Below are 18,458 nucleotides of genomic sequence, written 5' to 3'. Positions count from 1 at the left end.
AATTCCATTTCATGTGATGGATGTCTCCTCCTTAAGCCCAGTAGGTCACCTTTCCCATGCACCACGTCAGAATGTTATGCCTGAATTCATTCTCCAGTGTTCCAACGCTGTTGATAGCACATGTACAGTACATGCTTACAATGTGTCATGATGGGAAGCGTTGTGAGCTTGTAGATCAGATATTTTCGTTACAGAAGAGTGCTCTAATCACTTCCACTCCATTTTATTACATTACCAAATCACAACAAAGTTGTCTCAAAAGACCCTTTCCACAGCAGAGCAGAGACCCAACACTTCCCACATTTGACAACAGGGGCAACATTGACCATGACAGAGAGAGAGAGATATGACAGACAGGCATGACTGTCAGGCTTTGGGTTTCTATGACTGAACCAGACAAAAAAGTCACACATTTCCCCAGAGGTGTTGACTATGCAAACCCCCCCCCCCCCCAGCCTTGTTTGAACTGTAAGTGTCACGTCGCTAAAACCAATTGGGAGATTGTGTTGGGGACTGTGTTTGTGAGCGCTTTTGCTCCCTGAGTCACGGTGCCAGGTCGGAGTGTGATTGTGAAATGGGAGAGAAAGAGAGAGAGAGAGAGAGAGAGAGTGAGAGTGAGAGAGAGAGACAAAGAGAGAAAAAAAAAGAGGAAGACTGATGAGTCTTGGTTTTTATATCGTCAATCAAACTCTCATAGAGTAAATGATTTCTCTACCAGCCCCCGGGGTGATAGATGCCCAGGTGGAAAGGGTGGGCACAATACTCCACTGCTTTTTCAGTGGAGGGCGGAGGTAAGGGTCTGTGTCCACACACGCGCGCGCACACATACACACACACACACATGCGCGCGCACGCACGCACACACACACACACACACACACACACACACACACACACACACACACACACACACACACACACACACACACACACACACACACACACACACACACAAATTGTCGTGCTGCACACGTTTTTCCATTTCGGTGCTATACCGCTAACCTAGTGCCCGGGGCCAAAGCCATGATGAATTCCGCCTCCTGGCAGCCCCCCCCCCCCCTCCGTCTGAAAGGAGGTGAGGTGACGGTAGGCTACAAAGGAGGGGTGGAGGAGCGGGGATGGATGTCTGGAGAGAGGAGGCCAAAATCAGTGTTGCCAAAATAAGCCCTCGTGGCTCTTCGTCAGGGCCAGTGGTCCGAACAGCGGGGCTAGCCCCCGGGCTAACACTAAAACACTGCTAGCCGGGCAGCACAACTATAGCAGCGCTGTTGTCCTCTCTGGTATTGTGCATGCAACTCTTCCAGCAAGCAGAGGGAGTGCCATGCAGCATCTACAGTATGTGTGTCGTTTGACATGCAATTCTGGCGCCAAAACTCCACCCACCCCCCCAGACCCCCCCCCCCCCCAACCGCTCCTCCCCTTATAAAGCTAACCACACGGAGCAGAAACCAAAAACAGCTCCTTCAATGGTTAGGGCGCCAAAAGGAATGCAAGTCAAGTCTCCATGGTGATTCTCCCTCTGCAGTCATGGCTTCTGTCTTCCTCCCTCTCAAACTCCATCTCATGCAGTTCACTGCCGTCTATTTTTATGCAGGAATAATTAAGGCCTGCTGAATATATACTATATATTGTTTATTGTCAATTAAGATGTTTCACTTTGTGTGGCATCGCGATGGGTTTGTTGTTGTTGGTCGCCCCACGCTGTGTCTCCATGTTGTGTCATCATCGTTGCCTCGGAGCCGTTTGTTCGGGACTGCGGGTGCCGTTGGCTCTGACATTTACTTTTACTTACGACTTGTTTGCCTCTGATCCTCAGCCATGTTTGCCCCAGCTGCCGAGAGACGCTTTCATTCAGTCGCCAAAAAACCCCTCCGCAAAAACAATATCACAGCGTAGCAGCGCTGCTCAATTCTTCTAAAAAAAACCCTAAATGAAATATAATATGTGAAAACTAAATAGAGGGATAGTGGCCCACAAATGCCACAGAATGTAGTCAACCCTGAATCTAGTGTAGAATTACTGGCAGACACAGATTTCTGAGTAAATATTTACTTAGTCTTTCAACTTGGTGAGAGTGGAAAACCTCATAGGGTGCTAAATGCAGCAGTCGACAATGGCAATAGGCCAGAAGTGCCAAGACCTGCCTGTGGCCGTGACAAGGCCATCAATCTTCAGGCAGCGCTGAAGTATAGCAAGACCTTACATGAGGACATTCGTGTTTATGCACTCTTCACAAATACTACCTTTTTTCCTCCTTTCTTGTGAGCAAATAGCTTCTAAAAGCACCCACACTATCGTCACATATTGATATTGAGGTATTCTGTCCAAAATACAGTGACATTTGATGGTGTCAATAAGTCTCAGACTTGAATCACAATCCACGCCACAGATACAGCTCAAAATGAATAGGCCTACACCTCCTTAGATACAGATACACTCACAGATACAGCTCAAAATGAATAGGCCTACTTTGGGAATCCTGTTTTTTCATATGGTAATGTTCAGCTCTATTCATTGGTGGCTGTTTGTAATTACTTTCTGGTGGAATATTTGTTGTCACCCTACAGGCACTAAATTGTCAGCACCACCACTTTCAGCTTGTTTAATAAGCAATGCGATAATCTGATGAGATGTGTGATTACACTGTGCATCAACCCACTAATAATACAACATTGGTGTAAGTGGGGGATGGATAACGCAGTGTGACCTTAAGTTTTTATCATTGCAATCCCAACCCCATCCAGGATTTTCATTAAAGAATATCTGTCTCATTAGATTGCAGAATGCAATCTGCGCAGGTCGAGATAAAGTGGTGCCAGGTGACACACTCAATATCTTATGTAACCATGGGAGGAGCGCGCACACACACACACACACACACACACACACACACACACACACACACACACACACACACACACACACACACACACACACACACACACACACAGTGTCTTCAGATAACAGTCAACCTGGCAGGCCATCAATTCACAACACAAGCACACGCGTGCAAAACCACAGCCTCAGTGGGTAGGCGTAGTGCTTTGGAGAGCACTGCTGAAAATCAAAGAGCTAACAGAGGCTTGTTTTGCACTCCCTTCCATTCCCACTTTCACATTTCATTACAATACACTAGAATATTAATGGGCATTAAAGTGTGCACAGTGCACACAGTCACACAGCAATCATGATTTGTAACTGCCAAAGTAAAAGAAAAAAAAAAACTAGGCTAGTGTTGTGTGGGGGACGTTTACGTGTGCAATGGTAATTGCATGAAAATATGAGTGCAAGTCCCGCTACAATGGCTGGGGTGGGAAATTACACCTTGGCACTTAATGCTACAATTCGGGACTTATTTAAAATTTATTTTCTTTTTGTAATACAAAAATATAATATCAAATTTACAAATCAGTACAAAAGTCCTTGAGGGGAGTACTGAGGCATCCTGGAAGGATTCCTGGCAGAGTTGGAACAGAGCCCCCCCTCATCCTCCTGGTATATGCAAATCATTCTGGGGATTCAAAACGTCCGTCAGAAACTTTGCCTGAAATACTCATTAACAATTTGATGACAAGATTTGTCATTGTCTTATATTTTACAAAAGGGCAGGCATTTCATGAAGGACATGGCGGTCGTGCTCCTTCAATGTGGCCATATGTGTATGTTATTTAGCCTGGGGCCATGGTCGCCTTGATGCAGCACCAGTGCAGTCGCGGATATCACAGTTTTCACACTAAAAATCACACTTGTGTGAAGTGAGGGGCGCTCTTATAACCATACTCCTCACTTTTTAAGCCCTCAGCCAATCAAATCATCGCTATGGGGTACACACAGACACACAAAGCTGGTCATAGGAGGGGCTAGCACCCCTCAAAATATATATATTATCCATAAACTGTTAGTTTGTTCTCTTACTCATAGACTGGATCTAGGCCTTCCAAATAGAATTCCCTTCAGAGTGCACCTCGTCCTCTGAGCCATCCACTGAGTCATCTACTTCCACATCACTGGTGCTAGTGATCTTATCAAGTGCCTCCAGGATGGTAAGCTTTGTGTCTTTTGATGTCGTTTTGCCATTTCCCAGTGTAAATACCAAAGCTGTAGTCGTAGAAATCTTCCAAAACCCCAACTTGCAGTGCATAATGCTATATCGCATCTCATTCAGTGGTAACACAGCCCTTTCTGCCTCATCTTAACAGTGCCAACAGAGATGGAGAGAGAGGGGAAGAGAGAGAGAGAGAGAGGGAGAAACTGTGAACTGTCTAATTCTGCAACGTGCTTAGTGCCAGCAAAAAAAAATCCTCCTTCAAACATTTCAAGCATGATTTATGGATAAAAAAAAGACCCCACCCTCCGCCTTCTCCCAGTCTGTGGTTAAAGTATTTTTAGGAATAAGGAATCCATGAGAAAGAGAAGAAATGGAGCGACAGAGTGGGTGCGTAGGTGGGCGGGAGGGGGTTGAGAAACGCTACTTGCAATGCCAGTGGATTATTGGTGGCTTGTGAAATCCCCCCATAAAGGATTTGGGTAGAAAGAGATCACTCTGTGTTGCATGCAATGTATAGGACTCGCAGTATACGGTCCTCTCCTCGTCTCTCCTTTCTGCCTTCCCTTCTCTCTCTCCTCTCTCCGTTCCCCTATACTCCTCCTCTAAATCTAAACAGTTCCTCTCCTCATGATCTCTCACTGCTGTGCTGGGCGACTCCCGGGGAATTAACCCGCAGTCATTATGCCAGTGCGGGTCACTGACTCTGTGGCATGTGTGGAAAAACCCTCGTCGGCCTGCCTCTCCGTTCATCCACACGGACAGACACACCACCATAGGGCATTATCCTTTGAAAATACCCAAGGGGATGCCCGAGCTTCATCACAAAAATGAACAGCACTCATTTTATCTGACCTTTATTTCACTAGGAGTGAAGAATCTCACTGAGATTAAAAATCTCTTTCCAAGGGAACCTTTGGGACACAACAGATAATATATACCACCACAGGCATATACACAGACACACATCAGGCTTTTTGTCCAGCCACCAGCCAGCATAATAAGGCCGGCAAATATAGCCCAGGAGCACACAGGCCACAATAATAGTATTAGGGGCCATGATATTCGCTCTGAACCGAGAACTTAACTCAAACAGCCTCTGGGTCTCTGTGTCCAGTGGGGGGAGGGGGACTGGTGGGGTTCAGGAGGCTAAGTGCACAATCCACTGAGGTGACAGTGGCTGTTTTCAGCAGGCGTGAGGCGTCACCGGAGAGTATGGAGGCTATATCTCCTGAAACAGACAGCACCAGACTGACCTGCCACCGGTACGAACGACTGTCCCAAATGATGAGCATAATGACAGTGAGCGGGGTGTAAAGAATGAACTGGAGGCAGACAACGCATAACGACTGCCGTCGCTTTTAATTGCAGCCTGTTTTCCGTTACGCCCCAGCTGCCGAGGGACGAGAGGTGCATGAGGTCGGGGTGTGCATTTGCATGGGCGTTGGCTTCTTTCACAACCTCACACCACAACACAGAATACATATTATTTCACTTCCACCAAAGGTGGCGAGATGAGGAAACATTGAGGCATACACAGCCGGAGCCTTCCCCTAAGGGCACCGTTATCCCTGACACAGGAGCCAAAACCACTGGAGCTCTGAGTCTACAGTACCTGGTTTATGGCAGGCTCTGACCTTTATATTGAAATGGGAGGGGCAGAGAGAGAGCGAGAGAGAGCGAGAGAGAGAGAGAGAGAGAGAGAGAGAGAGAGAGAGAGAGAGAGAGAGAGAGAGAGAGAGAGAGAGAGAGATAGAGAGAGAGCTGAACAGTTTATGAACATTGTTTATGAAAAGATTGCCAGGGGCTTTGCTATGGGATTATGAGAACTGGCCAAGTCTCAGGATAAGTATGGTTGAAGGGTTGGGGTTAGGAGCGGGGGTGCCAGGGTGGGGTGGGCATGCAGCTCTGGTGGGAGTATTGATTTTTGTTTTCCATGTTGGCTGGCAGTGTTGCTGTACCGGCCTGGGCTGGGATCCACTGGGTTGGGCTGGTCTGTGCTTTCACTGCCAGTTTCCCAGAACACAGGGACCATTTCTTTCTTTTTTGGCTCTGTCCAATCAGAACCAGATGTGCCCTGACTTGTTTTAAGATCCCTGATCCCTCCCTCCCTCCATCTCTCTCTCTCTCTCTTACTCGCCCTGCTCAGCGCTCTAAAGTAGCATTGGGCTTCCTCCCACACAACTCGGTGTAACATATATTCTCACAGACAGAAAGACAGACAAAAACAGACCGAAATACACAAGTGCACACACAAACAAGACCTTGGCGAAGGCAATGTAATCAAAGAGCGTCAAGAGGAATCCCTCGAAGAGGAACAGGCTCCAATAACACGCCTTTCAATGCTGGGGTGCCTCTATCCCTTTCTCTCCCTCCCTACCCGATGCCCCCAGGACAAGTACTTTCAGGAGATTCAACTTGACATGAGTGAGAGATTTACGAGGTGCAGATAGCGGCCTATTTTCCCGTAGATTCCCCTAACCCATCAATGTGATGCAAAGGCCTATCAATCACGGTCGGAGAGAGTTCATGTGCCCGGATATCACTCCGACTGGTACGCTTGCAGCCTTTAGAAAGCCGGGAACGGTGACAGCAAAAACACAGCTACTTGCTTGTGCGCTCTAGGGTGCCTATAGGGTGCATTTTAATATTTGAATACCATTTGAATGTTTTTTTTTCTTCCCCATCCTGAGCTCAGCATGAACACAAATTAATGTCCCCCAGCTGTGCCATGGCTTTACTACTAATTATATAGAAGCCTTAAAGTAAAACAGCGTTTGACTATAGGCGCTACAGTATTAAGTGTTATAGTGGGGTGGGGGGGGGGGGGGGGGGGGTGGGGGGGGTGGAGTGCGTTGAAAACACAAACACTAGAAGCTCATGTGCAATTAACTATTCATTAGAGAAATCTGATTAGGGGATTATTCATCCGTGTCTGCGGGTTAAGAATGGCAGTAACATACAGAGCCATAAGGCTGATTTTTACTTCATAATCTGCCAATTTCGTACGACGAGCACTGAGCCGTTGGTGGACATTAACTAAGTACATTTACTTGATTAAAATAACTAAAATTTGCAAGCTGATGACTTTCACTCTACATTTAGAAAAAAAAAGATTTCTAGGAAGGCACTCTTGGGACAAAAACTTACAAAAAATATATTATGAATTAGGTCCTATTTCAAATAATGGTGACAATAGTCGATCTACAAGCTCACAACACGTTGTGAAAATGTACTTCAATTATTTTGCAGTATAAATGAAGTATTAACCTTCATTCTCCTTCTGCGCTCCACCGTAGTCAATTTACAATTTAGGCATTTAGCAGACTCTCTTTACAGTAAGCAAGAACAATCATACTACATCAAATACATAGAACACCACATGGTAATACTACATCAAATACTAAGAACAACACATTGTAATATACTACATCAAATACATAGAGATAGTCATCAAGGATCATAAGCAAGCTAAGAGCCTATAACATCCGTCTGTACATATCTGTACAATGAAACGATGAGTACACACTATGTGTGCTATGTCTACATAAAATGCTATCTAAATTACATACGTTTAGCCTACTTAGCATACGCCTGTAAGGCTGTTAAGGCTAGGGAAAGTGCTACGGGCTAAGATGGAGTCTGAAGAGGCGAGTTTTCATATCACAGCGGACGACTGAGAGTGAATCTGCGGTTCTAATTGCAACGGGAAGTTCATTCCATAGTTATAGAGCCAGAAGGGAGCGTTTGCGGCGTGTCGAGCATTGTCCCGGCTGTCTTAGTGAAGGTTCTGCCAGCCTCCCTGTGTCGGCCGATCTGAGCAGTAGCTACAGTATGTGGTCTCTTCTCTCGACGCTCTGCAGCGGAACAGCCCTCCAGCAACACCATCAGCGAGTGCCATCTGTTGCCCGCAGCAAAGTGTAAAATTGAGCTGCCTGAAAGTAATCCGATATCGATCGGAGGCACATTAAATCTGTAATGCAACATACAGTATGTCACTGTTTGTAATCGCTAGATGGAATTTGTTTGCGACTGATTTGCGCCGAGCACCAGTGCTGCCCTTTGCCAAGCTGTTCTGTACGGTTCGACTGTCAATTAAGAGTTGCATGTTCATTCATCTTCAAGGCTGGGGGGGAGGGGGGGCTAAATGGACTGTTGCCTTCATTCCCAAAGGTAGACATGGTTGTGGCGAGTATGCCGTAGTTGATGTCATGCTAAATTCAATACACAGAATAAGACCATAAAAAAATCGATTATGTTGATTTGGGGACACATGGGAAATGGAGTGTCATGTGGCCAGACTGTAACGTCAGCAGTAGATGCCATAAAAACGTCTTCTTTTTACTATGCCTATAAAACACTATTTGGACTCAAACTAGTGGAGGTACTTATTTGGATTACTAGCAGCGTTCAGGTTGGTTGGTGTGGAGTTGGAGTCCAACAGCCTGCGTAATTTGCTCTGGAGACACAAAAGCACGCACACGCTGAGGCCGATCCTACTATAGACGGCTAGCCTCCAGCAGAACCATGCCGGGGAAAAAAGCATGATCAAAACACCAAATGTGTTCATCTCAGTGGAATCATGGCTGAGTGACTTGCAGGAGGTGCAAATCTCTGAGGCCCTCAGCCATGACAGGCACAAGTCATCACATCACAACAACACCTAGACCAGGCTATGGTCCTCGCCTCTAGAACGTCTATGGGTTTCTGAATATGTATACACATTTTTTTAAATAAAATACATACTTTTGTCGTTCTGTGAAGCGCATTGGGTTGCAGGATTTATCAAATAATAAGATAACACCTGTGAGGACAATTCAGGTGTAGCAGCAGCAGCAGTATGCTGTTCTTGATTAATTGAATACATGGTACTACAATGGAAACAAGCCCTCATGGCTGGGGGGGGGGGGGGTGTCAATGGCCTTTAGTTTATATCACCAAAGGTGGAAAGGTGCAGTGAGTGTACCTACTGTAGTTAATGTTGTGCTAAATCCAATACACAGAGGAGCCGATGAAAGACCATGAAATGAAACATTGATTATGTGGATTTGGGGATGCACATGGGAAATGGTGAGTCTCCAAAGTGGATCTTCATGTGGCCGGCCTGTTACGTCAGTCTTAGATGCCATAAAAACATATTATTTTTACTATGCACATAGAACACTATTGGACTACAACTAGTGGAGGTACATCTTTGAATTGCTAGCAGTGTTCAGAAGAAAGTTGGTGTGGATTAGTGCCAACAGTTCACAGAATTTGTTCGTGCACACACGCACGCACTCACGCACGCGCATTGACTGATCCTCCTATAGACGGCTATCCTCCTGCATAACCATGCCGTGAAAAAAAGCATGATCAAAACACCGAATGTGTTCATCTCAGTGGAATCATGGCTGAGTGACTTGCAGAGGTGCAAATCTCACGAGGCTCTCAGCCATGACAGGCACAACTTGTCACAACAACACCTACAGCAGGCTATGGTCCTCGCCTAACGTTTATGGGCTTCTGAATATATGTACACATTTTTAAAATAGCCCTATATCTTTATTTGTACTTTTTTGTTGCAAGTGAATTGGGTTGTAGTGTACTTGAGAACAGTTATCATGGTTTTGTAGTGCAGTGGTTCTCAACCAGTGCTCCGGGATGGAGTTGGTAACCAAATGGACCCTTATAGATCTTTAACTAATTTGCAATGAGTCTATACAATTAGAGAATGTTGATTAATTATTTTGATCAACGTTTGCCTGTTATGCTACCAACATCAGGTCTCCACCAGGATAGGAGTGTTTTTTAGAAAAATGTCAAGTGGCATTTCTTCCTCATCCTAGTTGGAATATGCATGCACAGTTTCACATTTTTTGCGACATCTTGTACAAAACGGGCCACTCCTGAAAATGTGGAAGTCAATCTTAGCCAATCAGGATGGAATATGAGAAATCAAACAGACCCGTCGTGTTCACATACATGTGTACCGATTTGCGAAAGTAGCAGATCTAAAAGTTAACAGCTCGTTGCGGATGTGACGTGCTGTGAGCTTGCAGATCTGCTATTTTCTGTTGCTGCGTGACATACGCAACGAGCTGTGAGCTTGTACAGCAGGTTTGCTGCATGACACCATTGTGCAACATATTAGTATGAAAGTGTTATTTACAGTAAATTTGTATTTAATGACACCTGTAAATAATACATGGAATCACCTTATCCAACTGCTGGAATCGCCTTATCCAACTGCCAGAAGAGAGGCTTACGAAAACTATATTTAATTGGAATATATGGATGGATGCAATCATCCATGGATAAGAGAGGTGTCCTCAATTTTCTCAGTTTCTGATTCAAACGTATTTTCTTTTTAATAACCTTCATTGTAACATTAATACAGTCAAATATGAACTGTCAATCAGGAGCAATGGAGGGTGGACATTTTGAAAAAAAGCTAAATTCAGAAATTATATTAAATTAAAAAGAGGACTACATGACTGAACCTTATTTTGAATTTAATTTAAAAAGAGGACAGAGGTCCCTCTGTGCCCAGTTAAGATCTGGTGCTTTACCTCTGGCAGTTGAGGTTGGCAGATATACTGGCATTCCTGAGGAGCAGCGACTGTGTGTTCTTTGTGACCTGGGAGTTTAGAGGTTCATTTTGTTTTCCTTAAACCATGGTTTAAGAAACTCTTTATTTGAAAGAAATCAGGATAAGAACCCAGATTTGTTTTGGATGTCTGAATGTAGTTTTTGTTTTATGAAAATACATAGAGAAGGCAGTTACGTTTGAGAACGATGTATCCATAAGTAACTGTTTGTGTATTTTGTTTATGGTGTATCATTGTGTATGTACATTTTGTGAGTGTCTTGCAGCCCGTGCTTTGTGGTGTGCCTGGGGGACGATGAGTGTGCGGCTGAAGGCGCTACATTCATACAGTTTGATTGATTGATTGATTGATTGATTGATTGATTGAAGGCACAAGAGCGACGACTTCAACAACAAGGTGTTGTTGGAAGTTGAGATGCAATCAGACGTGTCACAGACAGAGGCGTCTAAGTGGTCTGTCCGCCATAAATAATCCCCCCTCAACCTGTGACGGTTGAGGGGGGATTACCTCGAGACTCCATTGTGTCATCCATCAATCTGCCTGTCAGAAAAGCCAAGCAGCAGAGCACACCTTAATGCAGTTAAACCTACAGTACTGACCGAGGTCACAGGCATCATCGTTTGAGAGGCAATGTTGATTACATGAGTCATCAGTGCCTGAATACAGTATGGCCTTAATTTAAGCTTTGGTCGAAAATGTTATGAAAAAAAAAGAAAAGCGTTGATGGTGAGTCACATTGACACTTTCTCTCCGTTGAAAATAACACTTTTTTTTTCTCCCCAAGTGACATATTACAAAAATTAGATTACATAATAAATAAATTAGGTTCAAGGCATAACAGTTCATATGCCCTCATACGCAAGACATAAACTGATCACAGTCTTCAGTACTCTGTCTGGAGTAGAAATGGGTAGTAGCAAAAACACATTCGTCACTTGACAGCCAGATGCTAAAAGCACATTAAGCCCTAATCTCTATGGGTTTGCTGCAGGAGGGGAAGGAGTGTGAGGGATTGGTTGGTCAGGAGGCGGAAGGGCAGGAGTAGAGTGGGAGAACAGAGGCAGTGCCAGCCACACAGCACTCCTCCTTTAGTGGATGGACCTCTGTGGTTGACTGTAACGATCGATAGATGGGGGTCAATAGATCATTAGGCAATCCCTGCGCCCCCGAAATAACACAGGGATCAGAGAGGAGATAAGAGCCTGGATCAATCTTGGACAGGCCGGGGGGAGGGAGGGAGGGGGGTTGAAAAAAAAGGATGGCAGCATTTGGGCTGTGTGCCGCTTAGGCCGCGGGGTGGGATGTCTGCCTTTTGTCTCCAACGTGAAATCCCTAAAGAATCAGCTCATGTCGGCTTGGGTGGCCAAATTCACCCAGCCAGACCAGGCTTTGGCGGCCCTTTTGTTGTAGGGTGGGCCTTGGCTGCCCTTTTTTTGCAGGGTGGGGTTCCTTGGACAAGTTTGGGCGAGGTATGGATCAGATGTGGTCATGGAAGGAAAGGAGACTTCACTGGCAGTGGGGAGCGATATACTGTACAATGGATGAGGTCTTGTGCTGCATGTGAAAATGGGAGAGCACAGCTGGAGGAAAAGCACACACTCCTCCGCTACCTAAGACCAGTAATGGGTTTAATGTCTCTTTTAGATGCACTAATACAGATCATTGTGGCGGGTACGCTCATTAACATCAATAGTGATCAAGCAAACCAATTTAATGACATGCATTATTCCTCATGGCCTGGAGCAAGAACACATGCAGCGATGTTGTGTTACGCTGAATTTAAAAGATGGTTACTTCCATCAGATAAGGAGATAATTATACAAAATGCACCACATTAAAGAGTAGCACCACTACCAACCATAAAGAATGTACTGTATTCACATATCGATGTCTTGACTTGTACTCTCGGATAGTAAGCCCATTATTATAGCTGAGTTTCAAGGAGGATATTTTCAATGGTCTGACTCTTATGCATTTTTTAATGATTCTTGAAAGTGAAACCTGGAAGGGTTTTCAATTCATAAATCACGTCAGCAACATTTTTGTTGCTAAAGGAGTATATCCTCAGCTACAGAAGTCATACAGTAGGAATGTGTTGACTAAGTGCTTGCTTTATTTAATCTACAAATCTGAAAATTTGTGTTACACTTAAACAAGCATGCGATCAGCTTTTTCAGGTTGATGAGGTTACATCTGATCGTTGTAATGTGGATTTCAGAATGGCTATTGGTTTTTGAAAGTTATGGAAGGGTTATATCTAGAGCAGGGGTAACCAACCAGGGGTTCGCGATCTACCAGTCGATCGCGGGAACGTTTCCAGTCGATCGCGAAGTGTCCGACCAATTTGAATAATGTCAGTGCCGCTCGTCACATGCAAATTAATTTTGAGCAGAGCGCTGTGGCTCTGAGTTTGAGAATAGACCCCATCGTCCAAGGGTGTGTGTGCGTGTGTGTGTGTGTGTGTGTGTGTGGTGGGGGGGTGGTATCTTAGCAACACTGAATGATCTGTCCCATTGGTCGTGTGCTCGTATCATGAGCCAATGGCTGCAGCTCTGAGCTTCCCAGGCCCAGGTTCACATCAAGGTTCACAACAAGCCGTAAAGAGAACTGACAGGTCAGCCACAGGGCTGCTACCATATTAGCAGCTGTGAGCGCTCTTCTCTTCTCGTGAAGAAAGCAGGACAGAGTTGTCAAATAAATCCCGCCGTCATTCATACTGTATTTATTCTCCGACCCGACATTAAAATACGGAACAACGTGCGTTCATTACGGGCTTGTGACAGGCTGCAGACACTTGAGTTGGGACTACTAGCCGATAGCGCCCTGCTCCTTCAGTTTTCGTTGTTCGTTGTTATAATATTTTTTATTATTGGGATTTGATCATTGATGCAAATTCTAAACATATGGATGCAGCTGCAGAAGTTGTGTTGCTTAAAGGAATGCATAGTTGCGTTCTCCTCAACTGCTGCGCAGCAACAACAAAAATATAAAAATGAGAAAAATATACTGAATATACCAGTCTGCAATGCAAACTAATAGGCGAGTGCACTCCAGGGCATATGCAAAGGGAAAGAATGACTTCTGTCCGTGACAATAATCAATGCTACAGTTTGAATTCTGTACACATGCACACATAGAGCAAAAAATATGATAAATATGAAATATGAAAACTTGTTGAAGTACAACACATGAGTCAAGTAGCTGCTTTTGTATCAAACCCTTTCCTCTTTACTGAGCCTACTGTCATTGAACTGCTGTCCGATAAAATGCAGGATGTGTTTGCATTAACTTCAGATATTTAAATGGAGATTATTGGATTAGTAAGTGACTGTCACCTGCAGGTCAGAGCTAAAGAGAAGGAATTTTGTGTCATTTGTGTCGTGTGCACTGAAGCTGCATGCCTATACTTTGGTTCCACGTACTTATGTGAAATGGCCTTTTCACAAATGAAAATAATAAAATCCAAGTTTAGAACTCGTATGACTGACTCACATCTTAATGACACCCTCAGACTGGCAATCACTAAATATGAACCAGATTTCAAAACGCTTGCAGATAAAGTGCAGTCACAGCAGTCTCATTAAAGGTGGGCTGACCCTGAGAGTATGTCACCATATCTGTGCAAATATATATGGTCATGTTATGCCTATGTCATTTGAACATCTGCCAATGTGAATATTCATTGAAATGAGAAACAAAATATTTCTAATACTAATTATTTCTAATTTGTCTTAATATTATTTGACATTGATAATATAACTTACTATAAGTATTTATTCTAATTTAAGCTTTAGTCTTTGTGTGGATGTGTGCACATGCATTGAGCCTGTCAGAAATAGCAAAAAAACAAGTGTTTTTTCTAACACGTTTTAGTGGTAGATCTTGGCTTACAATTGGGAATAAAATGGGCTCTTGGGCTTGAAAAGGTTGGTTACCACTGATCTAGAGTTTATAAGAGATGTGCATGGAGGGGGGGGGGGGGGGAGCATAAAAAACTAAAAAAACTAATCAACTAACAAAGTCTTGTTCAATTAAGGCAGATGAATGGACTATGGGGGTAGTTCAGGCAGGCTCAGAAAGTCAAGCTGGTCCCAAACTCATTCACCCTCCAATCACATACTGTACGTCTACTCCTATGGTTCAATCCAGAGCCATAGAGTAAGACAGAGTTACGACAACTCCGTTCACTTCATGGGGCCAGTCCAATGGCGGCTCTTCTACATAGACTTCTATTAGTGACAAAGTGACAAAGGCCTGAACTGGAAGTTTGCGGAATGCATTGGAGTGTATAGGCTTTACACTGACAAATTAATTACACGTGACCGGGCTGTTGTCTGCCCCCTCAATGTCGTCACTTTGTCTTACTCTATGTCTCTGGTTCAAAGTCTCTTCAAGCAGAACGCCACTCACTGTTTCATGCTACACGCTCACTCGCTCAGCATAGGTCACTGTCACCACTCCAACTGCAGCAGCTCGTCAGTGATCACACTCCCTCCACCACACCAGCCTTGTAGCTGGTGAGGTGGAGAAGCATTGAGGTCTTCACTAGGTCTGTTGCGGATTCATGCGGATTGTATCATGAATTTAATCTGTGGATGTTTACGTTCCACACTATAAATGAAGGGTTCAAAATTATTGTAGTCGTGTCCATGTATTAGCTGTGGTACCTTTGAGGCCTGTTAACACCAAGCCCGTTAACTATATAGATATAGCTTTTAAAAATGGTTGTAACTGAAGTGGATTTATACGCGAGTCCACATGACAGTGAAACAATATTATGTCGTTATAATTATAGTTATAGTGCTTGGTGTGTGGACGGCCCCTTTATAGGCTCTACTGAGGGGGTGTAAATCTAAGATTCTGAGTCATAGTTGTGCAAATTATTCTGTGGCATCACAAGGAGACACAAAACAGCACCAACTACGATTACAATGAATGTGTCTGTCTGACTGACTGATACTCTACCTGTCGTACTGGTTGGTAGGGATGTAAGGACTGTAGGGACCATTGATAGATGTATAGCAGGTAGACAGGAAATGGGGTGAGAGATGGGGGGGGGGGGGAAGACACACAGTAAAGTTCAGCAGGATCTGGACTCGAACCAGCGACACACTGTCATGCTGGATTAGCAGCCAAGGTGCCTCGACCGCTAAGCCCCGAACCGGGAGGTGTAATTTTCCATTACTACCTCACGCTACCTCGTCTGATCTCTATTTAATTTAGAAGCGTTAATATTCCAAACGAGATGCTTGGTTAAATCAGAAATTAGGACAGAACATTGCCGTTCTGCGATGTAGATTCAGAGATAATAGCAAGACTTGTCAGCCGTAAACAAAGAAGTGAATGGCTGCGTGCGCATTGTTACCGGGTTAAACAGGAAGGTGGGGGCTTCCGAAAGTGGAACGACACAACACAGCCCACAGCCTTTAGCTATCAGTAAAACCGGCTAAATTTTTCAGTGATGCGATACAAAATCACAAATGATTTATGATCGTTGGGTGCGTGCCAGCGCACCATAGACAGCTCTCTAACCTTTGGAGATACAGCACTTTGAAAATCGGGTTATAATGGAGTATCAACGGAGCTGGATTTAAAAAAAAACATTGCTGCTGGTGAAGGAGGAGGGCTATACTACCCGGAGCAATGCTAAAAGGTGGGGGGGGGGTACGTTTATAAACGCAGATGGCAATAAAATATAATAAAGATGTCTTCACACGTCCTGGGTCTCCTACGGCTGTCATTATGAAGACGTGTGGGGGATGTTCTGGGTATCATCATAAGTGTTAAAACGATGTTACGATTATTGTGCATGGTTTTAATGGCGATAAACAATAATAGTGACTATCGGTTTGTGCTTCACATTAGGGACCGACTACAGCATGACAGGGCGTGGCAATGACGGTGACTCGGCATCTTTTCATTACGCTCTCCAACCAGGGCCGATATTAAAATAAACACAGCAGCAGGGGAGAGAAGCCTTTCGGCCGACACTTCCTGTCCTCTGCCTGACTTCATGTGGGCTCTTCCTATGTGTGTGTGTGTGTGTGTGTGTGTGTGTGTGTGTGTGTGTGTGTCGCGGGGTCGGTGTCCGCCCACTGTGGACCGGAGGAACCTCGGAGGAGAAAAGGAGACTGAAGGGGAGGGGCGGGGAGGGGGGAAGAGAGCCAGCCATCTACGTGCAGAACAGACACTACGCCCTGAAACAGGAACAGCACGCCGGCCCCGGTGGACATCTGTTTTCACAGGTGCTCTCGCCCCAATGTGATTAAGATAGGCGCTACGCACCCCCGAGCCATGCAGCCTCGCCAACGCCGGCAGCGTATGTGAGCATGGGGCGCACGCGGGTGAGACGCGGGGAACAGTTGTACGTTGTTCGGAGGCAGATGGAGATGATGATGAGAGTTTGAGAGAGGGGTGTGCAGAGAGGAGAAAGGAAGGGAGATTAAAGGAGTGCTTCAGCCAAAGAATGACGTATTCGTGGAGATATAAATATATATTTTTTATTTTTGTAGCATTTCTGATGACCGGTGGAGTCTCTCCATTTAGTTGGAGCTGGTCATCAAATTATTGGTTCACGAATGTGACAAAAACAACAAAAACTCTTCATGGCATGTGAAATTGATAGAAAATAAGTATGGCAAAGTGAGTGACAAAGTGAATTTAATGTTGTTTAAAGTAATTTAATGCAATAAAATACTAACTTTTCTGTTTGGATGTCTGGGCTGTCAAGGCCAGAAAGTAGTTTTTTTCCCACTCAGTAGGCGCTCCCGCATAACGCGCATAGCCTCTATTTGAATATAGAAGATTTACAAGTTCACAGCGCGGTGTGGGTATACTACAGCACAGCGCAGTACATTAGGTGTGGGCAGTGGTTTGGCAGCACCGGTGTTGGTGCTGATGCTAAACGCTCCACTGTGCTTGCTTCCATGGCAACCGAGAGAGGGATTGCTTTCCCCTTACGCCAGCAGGCCCCTTCATGCTTTAATGTAAAGGGACAACTTGACGGAATTAATTTGTATGCTGTAAGAAAAAACACCTCAGCCCTCAATACATTTTGATTCATAATTCTTTTCTTGATAAAAAGCAATTTTCTTTCTCACAGATCCCTCCCCGTGTACTGTACACACACACACCTTCCTTCACCATCGTGTCTCAGCGCCCCGCAATTCTCCAGTGGGTTTTGAGAACTTTCCGTTGTTTCAAAGTGAACTCGCTCGCTCCCGGGGTATAGCACGAGAGCAAGGACAAGAAAAATCTTTAACGAACGAATAAGCAATTTCATTTCACATCACCGGGGGAGCTGTGTAGAGGATGGGGGAGTTTGAGAGCTAGTCAGTCACCAAGCTTCTGAAGCAGAAATGGAAGCCTTTGGATAAAAGCTATGTTCACCCCCAAGATATCGCCCCCGAAAGAGGAGAGAAACAGACAGACTTTACACCAAATCATGACTAGGAGGCTTATCTACTGTAGTGCTGACAACTAACAGCGATGGTGCTTATATGCTCTATGTAGGTTATTAGCGTCAGAATATAGTAGCTCCTCCATGCACTCAAACCTCCAAAAAAGACAATCATCCAAAGCAAAACTGAGCCACAGCCATCTTTTCTAGCAGAAATTAATCCGCAGTGGGGTGCAAGGAACATTAGAGTGCTATACATGAGTACCAAAAACGTATATGTTTTATGTTTTACTTGAAGCACTGTTTTCATTACATGAGCTAGTAGGATTGATAAATAATGCTAAACGTTAAATGTAAAACCCTGTTGCTGCTAGAGACACCTGTTTGCTAGAGCAATACACAGGACATGTTTAATCACTCTCTG

General features: G+C 44.6%; 1 protein-coding gene across 1 annotated transcript in view; it reads right to left on the bottom strand.

The window, feature by feature from the left end:
* plxnb2b (plexin b2b) overlaps window positions 1-18,458 on the bottom strand; it is a 204,363-nt gene that overhangs the window by 131,526 nt on the left and 54,379 nt on the right. The window lies entirely within an intron of this gene.

The sequence above is a fragment of the Protomyctophum bolini genome (genome assembly GCF_963924005.1).
Source record: "Protomyctophum bolini genome assembly, chromosome: 4".
NCBI lineage: Eukaryota > Metazoa > Chordata > Actinopteri > Myctophiformes > Myctophidae > Protomyctophum > Protomyctophum bolini.
Note: the sequence above shows the minus strand (reverse complement) of the source record. Positions and strands in the feature narration are given on the sequence as shown.